This window comes from Chenopodium album, chromosome 1, assembly GCF_948465745.1.
Source record: "Chenopodium album chromosome 1, dcCheAlbu1.1, whole genome shotgun sequence".
Taxonomy (NCBI): Eukaryota; Viridiplantae; Streptophyta; class Magnoliopsida; order Caryophyllales; family Amaranthaceae; genus Chenopodium; species Chenopodium album.
In genome coordinates this window covers 76,769,343-76,786,826 of record NC_137834.1, presented here as the reverse complement: position 1 = coordinate 76,786,826, position 17,484 = coordinate 76,769,343, and the positions used below count along the sequence as shown (strand labels likewise).

At 38.5% G+C, this 17,484-nt stretch overlaps 1 non-coding gene across 1 annotated transcript; it reads left to right on the top strand.

Annotated features, from left to right (window-relative positions):
- The first annotated feature begins 4,450 nt into the window (after positions 1 to 4,450).
- Positions 4,451 to 4,558, top strand: LOC145565140 (small nucleolar RNA R71). The gene has a single exon (XR_014094974.1). It is a non-coding gene; the product is annotated as a small nucleolar RNA R71 (small nucleolar RNA).
- The last annotated feature ends 12,926 nt before the right edge of the window (positions 4,559 to 17,484 follow it).

Genomic DNA, 17,484 nt, shown 5'->3' with positions numbered 1-17,484 from the left:
ATTAAGCTCTTTGATGGCCCACCAAGCCTTGTATTCCAACTCAACCGGCAAGTGACAAGCCTTTCTATAGATCAACTTATAGGGGGTCGTGCCGATTGGAGTCTTGTAAGCCGTCCTTGGAGCCCATAGCGTGTCATCAAGTTTGAAAGACCAATCTTTTATTGATTTGTTCACCATCCTTTCAAGAAGATTTTTTATTTCACGATTCGAGACCTCCACTTGTCCTTGATTTTGAGGGTGGGAAGGTAATCCAACCTTGTGATGAACGCCATATCTCTTGAGGAGAGCTTCAAATTGCTTTTTGGCGAAATGGGGGCCTCCATCACTAATTAGCACCCTCGGAACTCCAAACCTAGGGAAGATGATCTTCTTTAGGAGCTTAAGCACAACCTTGTGATCATTGGTAGGTGAGGGTATGGCTTCAATCCATTTTGTCACATAATCGACCGCTACCAAGATATATTAATTCCCACAAGAAGAAATGAAAGGCCCTATAAAATCCACCCCCCCAAACATCGAAGGGTTCAACTTCTAAAACACTTTGTTGGGGCATTTCGTCCCTCTTGGTAATGCCTCCGCTCCTTTGACATCTATCACATTGCACAACGAATTGGTGGGCGTCTTTATGCATTGTCGGCCACCACAATAAGGATTGAGAGATTTTTGCCACTGTTTTGTCAACACCACCATGTCCTCCACATGGTAGTGAGTGGCAATGCTCAAGAACACCTTGAATTTCATGATCTGGAACACACTTCCGATAAAGGCCATCTCCACATTGCTTGAATAGGTATGGGTCATTCCAAATGTATCTTCTCACCTCCTTGAAAAACTTCTTCTTTTGTTGAGAAGAGTACTCCGGGGGAACGACTCCACACGCAATATAGTTTGCTATATCCGCGTACCAAGGGGTAGAAGTTGACACCAAAGCCATGAGAGCCTCGAATCCTATCTCATCATTAATCGGTACATCCTCCTTGTTCTCAAATGGTAGCCTAGACAAATGATCCGCTACATAGTTCTCCGCTCCCTTCTTGTCCCTCATTTCCATGTGAAAGTCTTGGAGAGAGAGAACCCAACGGATCAAGCGAGGCTTTGCTTCTTTCTTGGTCATGAGATACCGCACCGCGATGTGATCCGTGTACACGATAACTTTTGAGCATATGAGAAAGGACCGAAACTTATCGAATGCAAACACTACCGCTAACATCTCTTTCTCCGTTGTTGTGTAATTCCTTTGAGCCTCATCTAGAGTCCGACTTGCGTAGTAGATGACACATGATTTTCCTTGTTTCTTTTGACCAAGAACGACACCTACTGCAAAGTCACTAGCATCGCACATTAGCTCAAAAGGCAAGCTCCAATCTGGAGCTTGCACAACGGGAGAAGAAATGAGAGCTTCCTTGAGCTTATGAAACGCCTCAAGGCAAGCCTCATTAAAGTAAAAAAACAACCTCTTTTTTGAGTAATTCGGTCAAGGGTTTGGCGATTGAAGAAAAATCTTTGATAAACCTCCGGTAAAAACCGGCATGCCCAAGAAAAGCCCGTACCCCCGTGATGGAAGTAGGAGGGGGCAACTTTTCAATCACCGAAACCTTGGCTGGATCTACTTCAACGCCATTTTTTAAAACCTTATGGCCGAGGACAATGCCTCCTCAACCATAAAATGGCACTTTTACAATTTTAAAACCAAACTCGTCTCTTGACACCTTTTCAAAACTTTTTCAAGGTTAAAAAGACAAGCCACCAACAGTAAAATCATCCATGAAAACCTCAATTTCTTTTTCAAGCATCTCAGAGAAATGGAAGTCATGCATCTTTGAAAAGTAGAGTGAGCATTGCATAATCCGAATGGCATTCTTCGGTATGCAAATGTCCCATATGGACATGTGAAAGTAGTTTTCTCTTGATCACTTGGATGGATAGGGATTTGGAAAAATCCGGAATACCTATCCATGAAACAAAAGAAAGCATGGTTAGAAAGCCTTTCAAGCATTTGGTCCATGAAAGGGAGAGGAAAATGATCTTTCTTGGTATTTTTGTTCAATCTCCTATAATCAATGCACATTCTCCACCCGATCACCGTTCGGGTGGAGATTTCCTCTCCCTTTTCATCGTTGATTATGGTTATTCCACCCTTCTTGGGAACTACATGAACCGAGCTAACCCATTTTCTATCGGAAATAGCATAGATGATGCCCGCCTCACGTAGTTTCAAAATTTCTTTATTCATAACCTCTTGAAGGTTGGGGTTCAACCTTCTTTGAGGTTCAATGGAGGTTGAATGATCATCTTCAAGATGAATACGATGCATGCATAAATAAGGGCTAATACCTTTAATATCATCAATGCTATACCCTATCACATCCCTATATTTCCTTAAAACATCAAGAAGTTTTTCCAAATTAAGACCATCTAGGGTAGCATTGACAATAATAGGGTATTTTCCCTCCTTATCAAGAAAAGCATATTTCAAAGAAGGGGGAAGGGGTTTGAGTTCTACCTTGGGAGGAGGCTTAAAACTCTCCTCCAATTTCTTCTCCTTGGACTCAAGCTCGACCTCAACTTGTTGTTCAACTTCCTCCTTTGAGGATTCCTCCATTGCCATGACAAATTCTTTAGCCTCTTGAGAGTGGAACTCTTCTTTTCATGTAAGGGCTTCAATCATTGGATCTTGAGGCCTCATCACGACCCTCCCCAAGCGATCTAGCTCCTCATTCACAACATCAACTCTATAGAATTTTTCAACCATGGGGGTCTTGAGCAACTTCGAAAATTCAAAGACAACTTTTTCATTGGCCACTTCACAAGTGATGGTGTTGTTCTTGCAATTGATGACCGCCCCCAAAGTTTTAAGAGCTTCACGTCCCAAAATCAAAGGAGTGTTAACATCTTCCTCCATATCCATCACTACAAAGTCAAAAGGCACGTAGATGTGTCCCACTTGAATTGGAACATCCTCAAGCTCTCCACAAGGTAATTTCACCGATCGATCGGCCAATTGAATTGTCTTCCTTGTAGGGATCATCTCAATATTGAGTTTTTGAGCAATGGATAGAGGGATTAAACTAACACTTGCTCCAAGATCGGCTAAGGCGCCCCTAGCTTCCATGTTCCCAATATTCACCGGCAAAGTGAAACTTCCCGGGTCTTTTTCCTTCTTGGGCATCTTATGTTGGACAAGAGCACTCACTTGATGTGGAAGGGTGATAAGCTCATCATTGAGCTTCCTCTTGTCGGTGAGAATATCTTTGAGGAACTTGGAATAAGATGGCATTTGTGTCACAACTTCAAGAAAAGGGAGGTTGATATGCAAATTCTTCATGACACTAAGAAATTTTGTGAACTTGTCATTCAACTTTCTCTCTGCAAGCCGACCGGGAAAAGGAACCGGTCCATCAAGATTCCTAGCCTCACTAGGAATTGAAGTTGTCTTCTCATTGTCAGTCTTCTTCTTCTCCGAACCACCTTCTATCTCATCACCTTTTTCTTTCTCATATCCTTTGTATTCATTCACACTCTCCTCTCCTCCCTTCTTTTCCTCACTATCCCCTTCATTTGGTCCTTCATAGGAAGTTCCCGACTTAATGTGACCGCCTTGCATGTATCGGGTTTTGGATTGTGAGATGGGTTAGGTTGTGGTTGTCCGGTAGAGTGGATGGTGAATTAAAAGGAGTTCTCTCGGCCAATATAGCTAGTTGTGAATCAACCATCTTGTTGTGAGCTCTTATCTCTTGCATTTGTTGCCCAAAAGATTGCATTTGCGCATGCATGGCTTGAAGGAGTTGAGTTTGAGTTAGCTCCGCTTGAGGTGCTTGTTCTTGATGGTTTCTTTTAGGTGCTTGGGTTTGATTGTTGTATTGGTTGTTCCTTGGATAGCTTCCTCTTGGATTTTGGGGTTGAGATGGAGGTGGATTTTGATATTGAGGATTGGAGTTATAGGAAGGTTGAGCTTGTTGGTTCAATTGTTGAGGTTGAGGTACAAACCCGGGTGGTGGTTGTCTCCAAGCTACTACACCGCCGCTTCCTCTAAATCCCTCTTGCCTTGTGTTGTATGCCGCTACATGTTCGGGGCTTAAACCTCCACAATAGGATGTATCATGGTTCGTTCCTCCACAATTTTGACAAGAGAAAGAGTTAACTTGAGAAGAGCTTGCTCCACCACTTGAACTTGCATTCACACTCGTGTTCAATTTGGAAAGCCCTTTTGTTAGTTGATCAATTTGATGTTGTAATTGATCAACTTTCTCCAATTCGTAAATACCAACTCTCTTTGGAACGTTTCTTCTTTGCCCCCCCCCCAAGAGTAATTCTTTGCTACCTCTTCTATTGCGGCTTCAACTTGATTTTGAGGGATCTTGATTAATTGACCACTCGCCCCCACATCCAAATTGGCTCTTGACATGGGCTCCAATCCGTCGTAAAAGAACCGCATGAGCAACCCTTGATTGTACTCATGGTGGGGACATGCTTGCACCAACTCTTTGAATCTCTCCCATGATTCACCAAGACTTTCATCGGCCTCTTGCTCAAATGATGCAATTTTCCTTCTCATTTCGGCGGTCTTCTCTTCGGAGATAAAGCGCTTCAAGAACGCCTTTACAACCTCCCTCCATGTTGTGAGAGAGTTAGGCTTTACTTACTTTAGCCATTTCTTTGCTCGTCCGGTGAGAGATTGCCGGAAAAGGTGCATACGAATGTAGTCTTGACTCACTTCATTGGTTTGCATCATTGCGCACAATTCAAGGAATCGGTCTAAATGTTCAATATGGTCCTCACTTGCACTTCTGGAAAATTGCTCCGATTGGACCGTTCGAGTATATTGTGGATGGATTGAGAAGTTGGTTTCCGTGACGGGTAGCAAAATCCCTCCCGTGACCTCATAATCCTCTAGATTTCCGAACTCACGAAACAAGACATCATTCTCTTGTCCCGCCATTGATTTGCGTGGTGAACTTGAAGAGTAGGTATCACTCTCACTATCAACTATATCACCAAAACCTCTTCCCTCGTCTTGATAAAGCCTACGGACTTGTCTCAAGGTTCGGTTGATTTCGTGGTCAATTTGATGTGAGGGTGCTCCTTGAGACCTCCTAAGCATTCACCAAAGCTAAGCAAACAATTAGCAATGACAAGGACGATAAAACAAAAAAAAGACAAAAACAAAAAGAAAAGAAAGCAAAATGACTATAACAAAAGCAATAATAGACGCTAAACAAGCCGCCTCCCTGGCAACGGCGCCAAAATTTTATAAGGATTAGATAGGTCGATAAGCTACCACCCTAACAAAATTAATCATTTATAAAGCCTAAACCTACACTAAACTAGTTAGTGTATGCTAATTAGGATCATTCTCATGCATCCTATTAGACACAAGCAAATCAAGAGAATAAAGAAGCACAATACATGAAACTCCATTTTAACAACTCATTCTCATGCAATCATTAAAATAGAGGTGATCGTAATCTAGTTCAAATCATTTTCATGCATTTAAACTAGAAGACAATCAAATAAAGTGCAACAATAAATCTCAAGCCATTAAAAATCATGTCTTTCATCAATTTAAGGCATGTAATCAATCCAACTATCATCATTCATCCATCATTCAATGCATATCTTCAACCCCCTTCCCCTAGCTAAGAGTTTAGCCTAGAGAAGGGAGATTAAACATAATATCAAAACTAGAAATAAACACAAGAAACTCAAAACAAAACATGATTGAAATATATGAAATCAATAATAACTAGATAAACTAATAAGATAGACAAAAATAAGTAACAATAAAACCTATAAATAATATTAAAGGAAGGGAGAAGAGATTACTAAAGAAAGGATTAAAGAAAGATGAAAACTTGGATACTTGCTTGATTGATGGAAGATTAAAGCTTGAGCAAAGTTGAATACAATAAAACAAGCTTGAATAACAATCTATTTTCTCTCTCTAGATTAGGCTAATGTTCTATGGAATTAGTACTAAGTGTTTTCTATTACAAAGAGTCCCGTCTATATATATGTGGCTCCCCCCCCAAAAGAAAGAGACTTGGACAACAAGGCGCAAATAAATCGGAAACCCAGCCGTGCGCACCCGCACAGATGAGCTGCGCGCCTGCACAAAATGTGTGTGCGCCCTCTCAGCGTAGTGCGCGGCTGCAACTTTGAGGGTACGGGGAAAATTAGCGCGCCCGCACATTAGTCCTGCGTGCTCGCGCATCAGGTGTGTGCGCCCGCACACAAGTCGCGCATAAGGTCGCGCAAACTCTCTGGTTAGGCTCTTTTTTTTCAGTCTGGTTGTGCGGGTTTTGACAGGGCTGTGCGCCCGCACAGCCTCACATGTGCGCCCGCACAGTACCCTGCGCACAACAGTTAGCTTGGCTTCTTGATATCCTCTTTCTTTTGGCACATAATACCTACAAAACCAAAGCATGGAAATCAAAATAAAAACAAAGCGAGAAGACTAAGAGAAGGGAAGATAAGGGAGAAAAGGAAGGAGGAAGCAAAACTAAGTAAAAATGCTTAGAAAAAGGGCCAAACAAGCGCAAATGAGGGGAGAATCCTTAGAGAAAAAGGATAAAAGAGTGGCATAAATGCCACTCATCAATAAACACATTAAACAGAGATTTAACATAAAAGAAGAACGGTTAGTTTCCTAAGCACTTAGATAAATCCCTTTTCCTTTATTGTTTAAATAACTTTAATTCAATAAATAGTGTTTTTTGATCACTTTAAACAAACTTTTAAATAATTAATTCACATAGTATTCTTTTTTTAATCAAGAATAGAATTTGATAATTAATTTTTGTTTTTTCTGTTAAGACAAGGTGAATATTGTTTATTTTGTTCTTTACACGAATATTGATTAAACAATGAATAATGACTTTTGCAATGTAATTCTTACATGATTAATGCTTGTAAAAAAAATCAACTAACTTAGTCTTTAGGTATCATGTTGTATATACTGTTTCCTAATGAAATTGTGAAAAAGGAAGAGCTAGTAGAGGTCGTACTAGGGTTAGAATAGCGATTCCTCCCTAAAAGGAACGTTATTTTAGTACCCTCGCTCCGGAACTCATTTATGGTTTATGTAGACCACTTTACGCATGGGTAAACTTACGATTCGTGCTAATTATTCCATGAACTCCACACGGAAGAAAGCCATGAACAATGTTTATGAGTTTTCCTAAAACTCATTGGCGACTCCTACTTGTTTCTTACAAAATAGCGTGATGAGAGTATCATTTCTAATTCAAGGTCTTCCAAACAATAAGGAATTCAAATCCTTATACACCCTACCAAATGAAAAGTCTTAGGCTTTTAAATTTCCATGGGCATCTAAGTAGTGACCCCCTACGATTGGATAACCCTCCTTACACCAAGCTACGCCCACATATACAACCAATGCAAGCCCCACGCACGACTTAACCATTGCAAGCCATAAGGCGGCTTCCATGGTGCCGCAAAGTGTAGACATTTACTTTTGGCTTCCTGTCACGACATGAAGTGCAATGATGATAAATAAAACCATTTTCCTATTAGATTGAAGTGGAGAATGGTTATGGATAACTAGTTAAGCCACAAAACACAAAAACTAACCCAAACTAAAAAAACAAAGCTAAACAAGGTCCAATCAACTAAATCCGATAAATATTAGGCTTGAGCCCGTGCTTTACACCCAATAATGACGGATTTAGGAGCGCCTAGGTTAAATTTTAATGCTACCGCAAGAAAATCCGCGCGCATCTCAATCAGTCGCGCTGGGCAGGCGCGCGCAACTAATTCAGTTGAGCGCGACCCTCAAAGAAACCTCTAGAGATGCGCTCACGGAAGATTCAGAATTTTACGAAAATATAGAATCGAATCTTATCATAATGTCGCGCGCAAGACACTTAGTTGCGCTGCCCATAGCATCGCAACCCAATCACTTGTGATGGGATATGCCCCGCGCAACTAATCCTGTTGCGCGCAACACCTGTTGCGGCAGAATGTTCAAAACCCTAATTCTACCCATTCCCTATAAATAGAGGCTTAATCCGAGGCTTAAACACACAAAAAAATAACCTAAAACTCTGACAGAATACTTGTGAACTTGTGCTACCTAACCCCTGTTGTCCTAAACACTCACCCCTTGATATTTTGTTACTACGGTTGGGGTTCCCCAACAAGAAGGTGTCCATAAGTGTTCTAAACGGAGATCTAGCAAAGAGAAGTGGTAATTCCAGAGCACTTAGCTAAATCATATTTATTTTCTTGTTTAATAGAATCTTAATTAATAAATTAGTGTTGTTTGATCACCTTAAAAGGACTAATTAATTATTTCCACATAGTATCATGCGTTAAATAAAGATTAGAATAAGATAATTAATTGTTGGTTGATCACTTTAGCCAAGGCGAATACTGTTTATTTTCTTGTCCTTTTCACGAAATTGAATAAATAAAGAATAACGACATTGCAATGTAATTACTACGTTAATTAACGTGTGTAAATGAAATCAACTAACTTAGTTTTAGGTATCGCGTTTCATATATTGTTTGGTAATGAAATTGCAAAAAACGAAGAGCTAGTAGAGGCCTTACTAGGGCTAGAATAGCGATTCCTCCCTAAAAGGAATGTTATTTTAGTACCCTCGCTCCCGAACTCATTTGTGGTTTATGTAGACCAATTTGGGCATGGATAAACTTAAAATTTGTGCTAATTATTCCATGAACTCCACATGGAAGAAAGGCATGAACGAGGTTTATGAGTTTTCCTAAAACTCATTGGCGACTCCTACTTATTTCTTACAAAAAAGCATGATGAGAGTATCATTTCTAATTCAAGGTCTCACAAATAATCAGGAATTCAAATCTTAATACACCCTAACAAGTGTAAAGTCCTAGGCTTTTAATTAAATGGCCATAAGCATCTAAGGAAGGACCCCCTACGATGGGACCCCCTACTCCGCCGGGGACTTAGAGGTTACATTATTAGTTCTTAGTTAGGGTCCAAGGTTTCTAACACTAGGTTGCCTATGGGTTGTAACGAGAATTAAGTTGGATAATCTCTACTTAGAGAGCAAGACTTGAATCCATAATATCTTCCTTTTGCGCAAAAGTAAAAACCAAACAAGCAACATTGCATCATGCATTAGTATAACAAACTTTAACCATTGGGGATTGGCTCATTGATTAGGGGTCACCAATGCTAAGCTTTTATCCCGAAATCAATAACAATCATCCCACCCATATCACCAACAAAATGTTCGGAGGATGATGTCATGATGAGTCAACACGTTGAGTGATTGATTTGTGCATCGCTTCTTAAGATATGCTTTATGTGCTTATGTTACTATTTGCAACGTGTTAGGATAGTCTTCTTTTTCTATTTCTCTTTTTTTTAGTTTGGTCTAGGTTCCCAATTACGAAGTAGTTTCTTTGTAATTTTGAGTCATATTCAAAGGGTAACATAAAAATAAAAAAACAAATAAAAAAAAAAGAAAAAAAAATTTACAAAAAAAAGAAGCGCTCGAATAAAAAAAATATAAAAAAAATAAATCCTACGAGCAGGTGGCGTGCGCAAATTGATAAGTTGCGCGACCCCTACCAAAGCAAGAGATTTGGTCGCGCGCGCCCACTGTTACGAGTCAATTTGATTTCTCAAAAAGCAAGTTGACTCGTTCAAACAATACCTTCATTAGAGAATTGTTTAAGGGTGATGTTATCCGTTCAAATATATCTTGCGTCATTTCTTTTTCCCTTCTTCTAAACAAGCGTATCGATTTACATATCCTCTCGTACTTCCTTTAAGGCCGGTTCTCAAGCTTGGGAACGAAGAGTCCCGGGCGCTCGTATTCTACGTTTATCATCAAGTAATCCACCTCTTTCAAACCACCTTCCCTCGACAACTAGTCCCAGTCCAACAACAATGTCAACCATCGAACAACTCCAAGAAGAGATTTCTCGATTAAGAGAAGAAAAGGATCAAAAGGCCGAGGAAAGAAGAATTAAGAAACTTGAAAAAGCTGAAAAGAAAAATGCCGAGTCTCTAGCTTTGCAACGAAAGATGGAACAATTATCCGTTAAAGAAATGTCGTTAGAGAATCTTGTTTTTCGTTCAACCATGGGGAACAAGTACTTTGACGCAGAAAAGTTTGATCCTCCCTCAGGACTTGCTTTGCCAGAAAAGTTCATAGCTACGGACTTGCCAATATTTAAGGTGACCAATAATCCACAAAACCACTTAATGTGTTTTACTGGCACCATGGCATTAAAGGGAGTTGATCCTATGCTTTATTCATTGACTTTCCCTTTATCTTTAGACCCAACCGCGAGAGAGTGGTACTATGGATTAGATCCGAAATTTAAAACAACATGGGAGAATGTAGTTTCGGCTTTCATTACCCAATATGAGAGTAACGTAGAGTTCAAATCGACTCTACGTGAACTTGAAATGCTAAAGCAAGGCGACAATGAAGGTTTCCTTGCTTTCTATGGTAGATGGCAAGAAAAGGCGACCCACCTTGCCCAAAGGCCACCCGAACTCGAGTTGGTACAAAAATTCATCGACAACTATCATGAAAAGTACAACAAACATCTACGCTACCTTGGTTTAGACACTTTTCAAAAGGTCTATTAATTATTCTTTGGCTACTAGGATTGAAGATGATCTTGTTAAAGAGATAGCAAGTAGACCCCATTATCGTCATCAACCTAGGAATAACTACAAAAAGAGGAATGATAATACTTCATCCTCTATTGATGTATTTGCAACCACCACGTAATACAATAATACAAATTAATACAACAATAATGATCCTAGAAGGAGGTGGACAAGAGAAAGAAAATTTACACCATTTCCTGTAAGCTATAAAGAGTTTTTAGAAAAATTAAGCGAAAAAGGCTTACTTGCCACAATACTCATAGGGGCAACTAACAAAGTATGTGGACTATATCACACCTATAGAAAAACCTCTAGCCACAATACTCATAGGGGCAACTAACGAAGTATGTGGACTATGGGACGACGACTTTCAAGACTTATATGTCTCTAAGTACGCCACCATCCCACCTCCATCTTGTTTACAAAAGGAGACAAATAGAGCGCCTGATTGGGATCATTTCTTGAGGAAGTCACAAGACCTATCAAATCTCTCCTTAGATGAATAATAGCATAAAGCACAACTCATGGAACATCTTGAAATGGAGGCACATTTAAAGCCTCTAGAAGAAAGTTAGTTTGTGAGTCTTACAACTAATCCAAACGAAGTAGATCATCTAACTCGTTCTGGGCGAGTTTATCAAGCAACACCACAACCAAATGGATCTTTGACCATACAAAATCAAATTCAAGGTCAAATGCAAAACACAATACCAACTCCACTTGAGGTGGAAGATCAATTGGTTAAACAACTTCGCCAATCCAAGGCGAATGTTTGCATTTGAGAACTCTTAAGTACTTCTAAAGAACATAGGAATTCTCTTATGAATGCTCTAACGACCTTGTTTGTAAGCATAGACACGACCCCTCAAGATCTCGTTTGCTTGCTTACTAGCGAGAAATACGACAAATCAATCATTTTCACAAATGATGATTTTCCTTCAAAATACACAACCCACAAAAATGCATTAAACTTAACTGTAGGGTGCAAGGGATACAATATCCCTCTTAAATTAATTTGGTAGATAATAGGTCAGCTGTAAACGTATGCCCATTGCAAACTGCAAAATACTTAGGCCTTAATCAAGAAAAAGACTTTTAATCAACAACACAAAGTATTAGGGCCTACGACAACTCGAGAAGATCGGTGTGTGGAACTGTTAAACTACCAATTACCACAGGCCCAATTCAAAAGATGGTTGAATTCCATGTTATGGACATTAAACCTACATTCAACCTTCTACTTGGACGTCCTTGGATACATGATCTTGGAGCAATACCATCCTCAATTCATCAAATGATTAGGTTAAACTATCAAGGGCTTCCTATGACTATACATGCTTCTCCACTCAAAATAGCCATAAATGACCAATCACTTTTGGAAAAAAAAAACCCTGATAATGATGAAGAGGACATGTGGGGATTTGCCGCAGAGCCAATCTACAAAATCAAAATGGAAGAAAGCCTTGAAGAGTCATTCAAGCTTGATCCATATTCCACCAAGATAGTAAACAACATCTTATTCAAGAGTAGTTACTTTTCCTAGGACGCCTTTGGGAATGGGAATGAAGAGATCCCTCTTACTTCCTATCCCAAAGAAAAGTTTCTCCTATGGATTGGGATATTAACCAACTAAAGAAGAACTAGAGTCTCACGATGCAAAAAACAAAACACGTAGAGACAATAACGAGAAAGGGATAATAACTTTACTCCTATCCTACCAACAACCGTACCCCTAAATGGACAATTTAATAGGGAGAGAGAAGATTACCCATGCTACGACTTTCTAGAACCATTAGGTCTGGAAGGAATCAAGAAGCCTGGATTCGAAATATTCTACGATTACTACTTCTTGAATGACGATCTTAAAATCTTTGAATCCAAACACCCAACTCAAGGGTGCTATGATGGGCAAGCGTTTAACTTGCTATTTGGACTAGAGGAAAATCATGTCGCTATAATGACCAATCAGAACGCCATTTTAGATGAAGCTTTTGACCCAATCTCGTTGATCACCCCTTCTAATGAAACCTTTGAGCATGGATGGAGGAAATCTTTCAAATGGACCAATCACAAAGGCGATAAACAGGAGATCATCACAGGCGAAGGGAAGATGTTTGAAGAATCAAATGATGAATCTAGCATAGACTCTAGGGAAGCTGAAAATTTAGGCCTTTTGGCCATTACTGAATCTTTATTTTCTAGTTCTAAGGACAATGATCCTAAAAAGGATTCTTCTCTTGATGTACTCTATTTTGAATTTAATAATATATGCTCTATTTCGAAGTATATGCCTTGTCTTGAATCTTTCAAATTCTGTAACAATCAATCTAATAAGGATGATGACATTAATAAATTGGTTGAACTAATTAATGAATGAGAACATAAGAACCCTGTCATTGAAGAAACTGAAATAGTCAATATAAGAACCAATGAAAAAAAAGAGAAATCAAAATTGGCTTAACTCTAAATCCGGAAGAGTGATCGACCCTCATATCGACGCTCAAAGAATTCAAAGGCGTGTTCACTTGGTCAACAAGGACATGCCTGGAATAGATAGGAAAATTGCGGAACATACCATTTCCTTGAACCCTACCTCTAAATTAGTAAAACAAAAACTTCAACGAATGAAACCTGATGTCGCATTAAAAATAAAAGAAGAACTACAAAAACAATTGGACGCAGGTTTCATTCGCGTATGTAATTACCCAGAATGGGTGGAAAACATCGTCCCAATCCCAAAAAAGGATGGACGAGTTTGCATGTGTGTCGATTTTAGGGACCTTAATAAGGCTAGCCCTAAACCCGATTTTCCTTTACCACATATTGATATATTGGTAGATAAAACGGCTGAACATGCGATGTTATCCTTTATGGATTGATACGCAGGTTACAACCAAATTTTAATGGAAAAAGAAGATGAAGAAAAGACATGCTTTATTACCCCTTGGGGTACATATTGCTACACAATGCCATTTGGTTTAAAAAATGCAGGAGCTACGTACCAAAGAACGACTACGACTCTCTTGCACGATATGATGCATAAAGAAATAGAATTGTATGTGGATGATTTGATAATAAAGTCCAAAGATATAATTTGACATATAAAAGCTTTACGCAAATTTTTCGCTCGCATAAAAGAATACAAAATGCGATTGAATCCACAAAAATACGCCTTCGGAGTAACTTCTGGCAAGTTACTCGGGTACATAGTAAGCACATGTACGTGGTATAAAGATCGATCCCTCTAAAATAAAGGCAATAGTTGACATGCCTCCCCCTCAAACAGAAAAAGATAATAGGCGGTTCCTTGGCAAACTACAATACATTAGTCGATTTACCAACAAATTGACTATGACTTGTGAGCCAATATTTAAAAAACTATAAAAAAAAAGGAAAAACATGAATGGGACGATCAATACCAAAAGGCCATTGAAAAATCAAAGATTATCTCAAAATTCCACCAATTTTAGCACCACCAGTACCCAAACTACCTCTTAGGCTAGACAACACAGTTTTAGACAAGACCACAGGCTCCTTGTTAACAAAAGAGGTAGAAAAAGTCGAGCGTGCAATATATTACATAAGTAAAAAGTTTATTAAATATGAAACAAAATATAGCACCTTAGAAATTATATGCTAAAAAATTACGACATTATATGCTACCACACACCACACATGTAATTTCTCAACAAAATCCGATAAAGTATTTGTTTGAACAACCAGCTATGCAAGGAAGGATATCCAAGTGGTTGGTGATGTTGGCCGAATTCGAGCTAAAATATATTCTTGAAAAGTCAATGAAAGGAAAAGTGATTTCCGATTTTCTAACCCAACATCCAATTCAAACAAGTCATGCAGAAACTACTCATTTTCCGGATGACGAGATTCTCGTGACACAAGATGATAAATGGGTAATTTACTTCGACGGTGCGTCCAATCAAAAAGGATATGGCGTAGGAGTGTTACTCATAAGTCCAGAGGGAGAACATACTCCAATCTCTGTCAAATTACACTTTGAGGTTACTAATAATGTCGCGGAATGTGAAGCGTGCATTATTGGATTAGAAGCAGCAGCTAGCATATGTGTGCAAAACTTAGAGGTATATGAAGATTCTTGTTTGATTATAAATCATATATTAAAAAAATGAAAAATAATGAACTCCACAATGATATTATACCAAGCACACCTAGAGAAACTCATCGAGCATTTTGAACATATTAATTTTAAATATCTCCTAAGGGATGACAATAAATTTGCCGATGCGCTAGCAAAATTAGCCTCAATGATTAACATTCAAGATCACTTTAATATGATGCCATTATGCGTTGATAGAACAGAAGAACCAGCATATTGCAACGCAATAAAGGAAATAAATGACACCGAAGGAGATAATCCTTGGTATGATCATATCCTCCAATATATTACCCATGGAACATAACCTGAAAATACTTCATCGAAAGACCAACAAGCCATAAGAACACTGGCGGCACAATACGGTCTAGTAAATGGTCAATTATGCAAAAAAGGACCTAATGGTCAAAGCTTATCGTGTATAGACCAACCTGAATCCACACGCCTTATGGAAGATACTCACAAAGGTGTCTGTGGACCTCACATGAATGGTAAAATGCTTGCAAAAATAATTTCTCGACAAGGGTATTGTTGGTGCACTATGGAACATGATTGCATACAATATGTCAAAAAATTTCTAGAGTGTCAAATTTCACTGATTTACAACACCTTCCACCATCGAACTATACAAACTCACTTCCCCTTGGTCTTTTTCAACTTGGGGATTTCGACATAATTGGTAAAATTTCTCCAACAGGAGCAGGAGGGCACGAGTATGTATTAATAGCCATTGATTACTTTACCAAGTTGATTGAGGATGCTTCTTACGTGAATATCACTTCTAAACATGTCGCAAAGTTTCTCGAACGAAACATATTTTGTAGATATGGAGTTCCACATGAACTAATTAGTGATCAAGGATCTCACTTCAAAGCTGAAGTCGAGACCCTCTTAACTCGTTATAAAGTAAAACATCATCAATCATCTCCATATAGACCTCAAATAAATGGAGCTGTAGAATTAGCAAATAAAAACATAACAATCATCATTAAGAAAATGGCAAAAAATTATAAAGACTAGCCGAATAAACTACTTTTTGCATTGTGGGGTTATAGAACGTCCATACGAACATCAATAGGGGTAACTCCATACTACATAGTTTTTTGGAATGGACGTAGTTCAACCAATCGAACTGGAAATACCAGCCCTACGCATCGTACTCAAAAGTAAGCTACCCGAAGCTGAATGGGTGAGAGTAAGGTATGAAGAGCTTTTATTCCTCGATGAACGACATTTAAGAGCTTTGCATCATGTACAAGTCTACCAAAGACGCATTGCGCGTCTTTTTAACAAAAGGGTAAAACCTAGAAATATAAAAGAAGGTGACTTTGTACTAAAGGAGGTTAGAGGTCCACCAACCAATCCAAGAGGGAAATTCAAGCCTAATTGGATAGGTCCCTACCGTGTAATTAAAATCCTATCAAGAGGAGCCGTCAGATTAATTGATATTGGAGGAGATGAAATTCGCCAATGAATAAACATTGATCGACTTAAAAAATATTACATATGAAACCCGAATAAACTGGTTTATTTATTAAATAAATCATTTTTAGCATTCAATCGAATGATTCTAAGTGTTATGCACTTTACCGAATAACACGCCAAAACACATCACTTTTGGGGGGTAATTTAAAATAATAGACCATTCTAAGTGTTCAGATTTTTTCGAACATCACGCTTGAAAAAGTTTCGACTTTTACTTGCGACAAAAAGAGGGTGTTTCTTGAATATAACATATACTCGGAAAATAAAAAAAATTAAACTTTGATTTGAATTTTTTTTCTTCAACAAAGTTTGATTAATTTTTTCATTTAATTTATATTCAAGAGATTAATTAAAAATAAAAAATATTATATAATGAATATATTTTTTTAAAAAAAAGAAGAACTACGCAAAGACCTGATTTCGTATTACTAATACGTAGGCAATCTATATGATTCGGTCATATCAAAATAAAAAATATAAAGCTCATTTTTATTTCACTTAAAATCCAAAAGAGAGAGACATTATTGAATTAGATAGTAAATGACAAAAGCAAAAAAAAAAACATAGCAGTGATTACACTTTATTCAAATTAAACTAATGATAAAATTGTGTAACACTCTAAGGTTTTACTATGTCCTCGATTGTCAAGGATAATGGAGGAGTAGTTTCCATCGCAGTATTTTAAGAAGCCTTGGAGCTTTCCCCTATACTCTTCTTTTTCACCCAAACATTTTTCTTCAATTTAGGGATTGGGGCCTTTGCAACCTGTTTTCCTTTCCTTTTGACAATTGGAGCTTTCTTGCGATATTTGGTGAAGGTTCTTTGATTTTCACACCTTGTTGCGCAGGTTTAGAGAGAGGTTTTCTTTTTGTTTCCTTTGAACGAGCCTTAGGGGATGAGAGGTCTAATTTTCTTCTCACTCCTTTGTTTTGGCCACTAGGAGGAGTAGTAGTAGCCGAATGCATCAAAGGCTTAGGTGGATTGCGTGCTGTGGCGGCTTGAAGTTGAGATCGAGACTTGTTTAATTCGCCCTTATCCCCCGCATTCATCAAAGCTTTGTAAAAGGAAGATAATACAATACTTGCGGTAGGATTATGTACTACTCATCTAGGAAGACTTGACCAATATTCCATCCAACAAGGAATTCGTTCATGTTTGAAGATCACATCTTTAAGGGCATCACAGTATTGCGGGGGAGTAATTTGTTTCATCCCGTATTGTCTCATTACCCTGC